Source organism: Saccostrea cucullata, unplaced genomic scaffold, assembly GCF_032062105.1.
Source record: "Saccostrea cucullata isolate Sc308-1 unplaced genomic scaffold, CSIRO_AGI_Scuc_v1 ctg3074, whole genome shotgun sequence".
NCBI classification, from domain to species: Eukaryota; Metazoa; Mollusca; class Bivalvia; order Ostreida; family Ostreidae; genus Saccostrea; species Saccostrea cuccullata.
This window is the reverse complement of record NW_026938210.1, coordinates 393-5902: the sequence shown is the minus strand read 5'-3', so window position 1 is coordinate 5902 and position 5510 is coordinate 393. Positions and strand designations below refer to the sequence as shown.

Sequence of the window (5510 nt, the reverse complement as noted above, 5' to 3'; positions counted from 1 at the left end):
ACCAAAATCAAAAGCTTTATGCAATATGTCTTTTTCATTTATTGCCAAAAAATTATCTGACCACGGTTGATTGCTTTTTGTTAATCTTTTAATCCAGGAGCATTTAAGAGATGTAATAAAGTTATTTATATCCAACATTTTTAATCCTCCTTGTAAAAAAATCTTGAGTAATAATTTTCCTTTTAATTTTATCACATTTTGATTTCCATATAAACTCAAAGATTTCTCTGTTCAATAGTGATAAAGTTTCTTAACTTGGATTTGGTAAAAATATAAACAGATGGTTAAGTTTTGGTAAAACTAATGTTTCAGAACTGACCCTCTGCCAAAAGGATTTATTTAAGAATCCTTCTTTTCCATTGCTGAATTAATGCTTTGATCTTTAATATTTGAACATTGTAGTATATATCAATAATTTTATCTAGTTCTACTGAAAAATTAATTTCATTCCAAGTAAATTGAAAGTTGTATAACCCCATTCAACTTTCCAACAAGAATGATGGAAAACTTGATTAGAGAACTTTTAGAACCTATCCAAACAATTTTAGTTTTTGAGCTGTTAATTTTAAGTCCTGTAAACTTTGAGAAAAAAATCAATTGTATCTAATGCTGCAAAAAGTGATTTAGATGAACCGTCAAGGGCAAGCCAGCATATTGAGATATATTTTATGTTCTGTTTTGTTAATAATAATTCCTTTAATGCTTCGAATTTGTTTGATCATAATTACAAGAATTTCTGCACAAAGAAGCAGATATGGTGCTACGGGATCTCCCTGACGACATTCTCTTTGGATATAAAACTGTTCAGATAAAATTCCACATTGAAGTACAGATGCACAAAATTTTTACCCATTCAATAATGTTTTTAAAGAACACAAAAATTCTAATACTTTATATACAAAGGTCCAGGATATTGAACCAAAAGCCTTTTCAAAGTCTATAAGTTCAAGCAATCCCGGTATATTTTTAGATTCAGTGTAATCCATAAGATCACCTTACAAAAACCTATGCTGAAGCACACATTTGAATTGACAAAATTTTACTTTTCAAAGTTGAGCAAAATAAGGTTAAATTGGTAAAAGGAAAATACTGAAATTCCAGATGGAGATGTTTTCACTAGAATTATTTTTCCATTTTACATCTCCTTACCTGCATTGTTGCAATGCTACTGAATTTGTACAACTATATCTGAATGTAAATAATTTACATTTCCCAATTCCCCAATGCAGGATTTCCATTACTATGCAGTATGAATGCAGGCTCAGTGAGGTATTGTGCATTATAATGTCTATCAATGTCAAGTCAGTCAATGCAGGCATTGGCCGACCTCATATCAGTCAGTCAATCCAGGCATAGGCCGACTGCACACCCGTCAGTCAATGCAGGCATTGGCCGACTACACATCACTCAGTCAATGCAGGCATTGACCAACTGCACATCACTCAGTCAATGCAGGCATTGGCCGACTGCACAGTCATTCAATGCAGGCATTGGCCTACTGCACATCAGTCAGTCAATACAGGCATTGGCCGACTGTACAGTCAGTCAATGCAGGCATTGGCCGACTACACATCACTCAGTCAATGCAGGCATTGACCAACTGCACATCACTCAGTCAATGCAGGCATTGGCCGACTGTACAGTCAGTCAATGCAGGCATTGGCCCACTACACAATCAGTCAATGCAGGCATTGGCCGACTGCGCAGTCACTCAATGCAGGCATTGGCCGACTGCACATCAGTCTCTCAATGCAGGCATTTGCAGACTGCACAGTCAGTCAATGCAGGCATTGACTGCACAGTCAGTCAATACACTTCCTTCTTTAAAGTAGATCGAGAAGTCCCACGCTTGGCTGACTTTGACAAACTGTACGTCTATAAAATATACCCGTTTGATTGTTAATATTTATCATGTCAAAAATATGTATACTCAGTAATGATAAACAATATCATTTTGATTTGAAATTGATAACTTTAAAATAATAGGAGGCCAGATAATCTTAAAACCATAAAGCGTCGTAATGGACATAAGAAACGTTAACGTGCATGAGGTGAAAGTTTGTCTTTTTTCTTTACAATAGTGTTATTCATTTTATAAAATTAAAGATGCCAGGATAAAAATGATATTGGCTGTTATTGACAACAAAGTACTCAGTGTTCTAATTATTTGATTAAAATTTTCACTGCGGGGAATTTGGTGAATTTCCAACATGACTGAAACTGATGTACACAAAACAAATTCAATTGATATATGCACATGTATAATGGTATAAATATTTTACTAAAGTATATCAATAGTAGGAAATAAAGTGACACATTTAGTCCTGCATATGAGTTATTAATTCAATGTCATATTATAAAGCGTTTTCTTGGTCCTCTATCATTTTCTTTTCTTTGGTCTATATTGTAGTTTTTAACCCGTGTATACCTGAAAAAGAAATGCAGTATTAATTAAAGTAATCTTCTTTTTAAAATAATCAAGAATTACTGTTTATTAGCTCTACTGGTCATTACTGTTTATTAGCTCTACTGGTCAGAGACCAGAAGAGCTTATGCGATAGTAAGGTGTCCGTCGTCCGTCCGTCTGTCTAGCTGTCCGTCTGTCTGTAAACAATTTTTCAAAACGCTACTCCTCCTACAGTTTTGGTCTGATTTCAATATAACTTGGCACACAAGTAGACTACACTAAGATACATAAAATAGTGCATCGGTTTTTGATTTCGTTGAACGGTGTTGCCATGGTTACTAAAAATAGAATTTTCTTTGAAATTCCTTTAAAACACTACTCCTCCTACAGTTTATATTTGATTTCAATATAACTTGGCACACAAGTAGACTACACTAAGATACATAAAATAGTGCATCGGTTTTTGATTTCGGTGAACGGTGTTGCCATGGTTACTAAAAATAGAATTTTCTTTGAAATTCTTTAAAATGCTACTCCTCCTACAGTTTTGGTCTGAATTCAATATTACTTGGCACACATGTAGACTACACTAAGATACATAAAATAGTGCATCGGTTTTTGATTTCGTTGAACGGTGTTGCCATGGTTACTAAAAATAGAATTTTCTTTGAAATTCCTTTAAAACGCTACTACTCCTACAGTTTTGGTTTGATTTCAATATTACTTGGCACACAAGTAGACTACACTAAGATACATAAAATAGTGCATCGGTTTTTGATTTCGGTGAACGGTGTTGCCATGGTTACTAAAAATAGAATTTTCTTTGAAATTCCTTTAAAACGCAACTCCTCCTACAGTTTAGATTTGATTTCAATATTACTTGGCACACAAGTAGACTACACTAAGATACATTAAATAGTGCATCGGTTTTTGATTTCGATGAACAGTGTTGCCATGGTTACTAAAAATAGAATTTTCTGTGAAATTCCTTTAAAATGCTACTCCTTCTACAGTTTTGGTCTGATTTCAATATTACTTGGCACACAAGTAGACTACACTAAGATACATTAAATAGTGCATCGGTTTGTGATTTTAATGAACGGTGTTTCCATGGTTACTAAAAATAGAATTTTCTGTGAAATTCCTTTAAAATGCTACTCCTTCTACAGTTTTGGTCTGATTTCAATATTACGTAACACACAAGTAGACCACACTAAGATACATAAAGTAGTGCATTTGTTTTTATTTTAATGAACGGTGTTGCCATGGTTACTAAAAATAGAATACTCTTTAAAATTTCTTTAAAACGCTACTCCTCCTACAGTTTTGATTTGATTTCAATATTACTTGGCACACAAGTAGACTACACTAAGATACATAAAATAGTGCATTTGTCTTTTATTTTGATGAACGGTGTTGCCATGGTTACTCAAAATTGAATTTTCTTTGAAATTCCTTTAAAACGCTAGTCATCCTACAGTTTTGGTCTGATGGCAATGGCTTCTTTTCTCATCCTTTGTTATAAGTACAAACCAGTAGAGCTACAGTCTTGACAGAGACTTCTGGTTTTTACATTTTCTTTCCAAATTTTTTTTCTTCAATTTTTTCATTTAATTTAACTCTGTTTATGATCTGAATAGTTCACAAATAGTTTAAACTTATTTCTTCAAATTATAAGACTTTGTAAGAATATGAGGGCAATATATTATGTAAGGTAGATTAAATATGCATTCCCAAGCCTTCACAAGACTGAATATTTTATTTTCTGGATAACCAGAGGCATATTACTTTTAAATTCCTGCAACTGGACGTATTATCTTTATGCATTTTTTTAGCACATCTACTTTTAAAAAAAAATCTCCAGACCCCACCCCCTTTTTTCAAAATTGATTGAATATACTATCCGTGTCATTCAAACAAAAACAAACAAACAACCAAAAAAGAAACATAATCTTACCAGAGTTTTCTTTTACAGATTTTTTCACTATTCACTTTCATCTGTATATTACTGGTTTGTAATGCACTAATGGACGAGTTTACATGTCCATCCTGACAAGGAGAGGGTTTTAAAACTGAAACAAATAATTATTATCCTCATTTTTTTTTAATTGTGAAGGAAAAATAGATTGAAATTACTCTGTTCGTATATTTATTTTAATTCGTCATAAATTTACATTTCTTGCGATGCACCATCTTTTGAACGCCTCTTTATTCAAAAGTGAAAGTAGCTAATTCGGTCGTCTGAATGAGAGTTTTATGTTATTTATAAGTAAACAAAAACACATTTATCTATGATTACAAACTGTTTTATGAACAGACGTACAAACTACTTACCACGAAGAACGATATAGCCTTATAGGCCTGACGTTACACTCAGTCATCGGCCCTGTGCTGTTGTAGGCTAGTCACTAAGTCAGCTATTTCGATGCCTCGATTGGTAAAACGTAACATGTGCACGTGTATAATCATTCAGCAAAAACACACAACCTTTGGTAACTGGAAATACGGCCTTTTTATCTTTGTATTTTTAAAAAGATCTTCTAACTCCTTGGCCTACTAACGTTTCGCGGATTTTAGTTTCTGTAATATTGTGACGTCATATAAGTACGTAGTGCATCTCCCAACAGTTAGGCCAGTTTGATTGATTGATTGTATGTTGTTTAACGTCCCTTTCGAGAATTTTTCACTCATATGGAGACGCCAACACTTGCCGGTGGAGGGTTACAAATGTTGTCCTATGCTCGGCACTCAGGACCTTTGAGCAGTGAGGGATCTTTTTCGTGCCAGCACCTACTGCGACACGGGGCCTCGGTTTATACGGTCTCATCCGAAGGACCGGTCTCCACGTCCCGCAGTGGGATTCGAACCCGCGACGTAAGGATTGTGGTGAAATTGCCTTGTTTCACATTCTCCCTACTACATGTATTATGACCTCTGACCCTGGTCTGTCCATATGCTGGGTATATGTCACGTGGTACCCAGTATTATCCTGAAGCTTCAGTCCCGGTTCCCCAGTTTACTTTACCAGTTGTGTTTCCATTATTGCCTTTGTTACCTTGTTTGTTTATTCCTGGACTCATTGACTGTCGCCTTTGTTTATAAG

The 5510-nt window shown here is 34.6% G+C and overlaps 1 long non-coding RNA gene across 2 annotated transcripts; it reads right to left on the bottom strand.

Annotated features, from left to right (window-relative positions):
- Positions 1–2194: 2194 nt before the first annotated feature.
- LOC134249628 (uncharacterized) lies at positions 2195–5010 on the bottom strand. 2 transcript variants are annotated; one of them, XR_009988332.1, is made up of 3 exons: positions 4742–5010; positions 4365–4479; positions 2195–2428 (listed from the first exon to the last, which is right to left on the bottom strand). It is a non-coding gene; the product is annotated as an uncharacterized LOC134249628 (long non-coding RNA). The 2 variants fall into 2 exon arrangements; XR_009988331.1 differs by having other exon boundaries at positions 4365–4456; positions 4742–5006.
- Between the last annotated feature and the right edge of the window lie 500 nt (positions 5011–5510).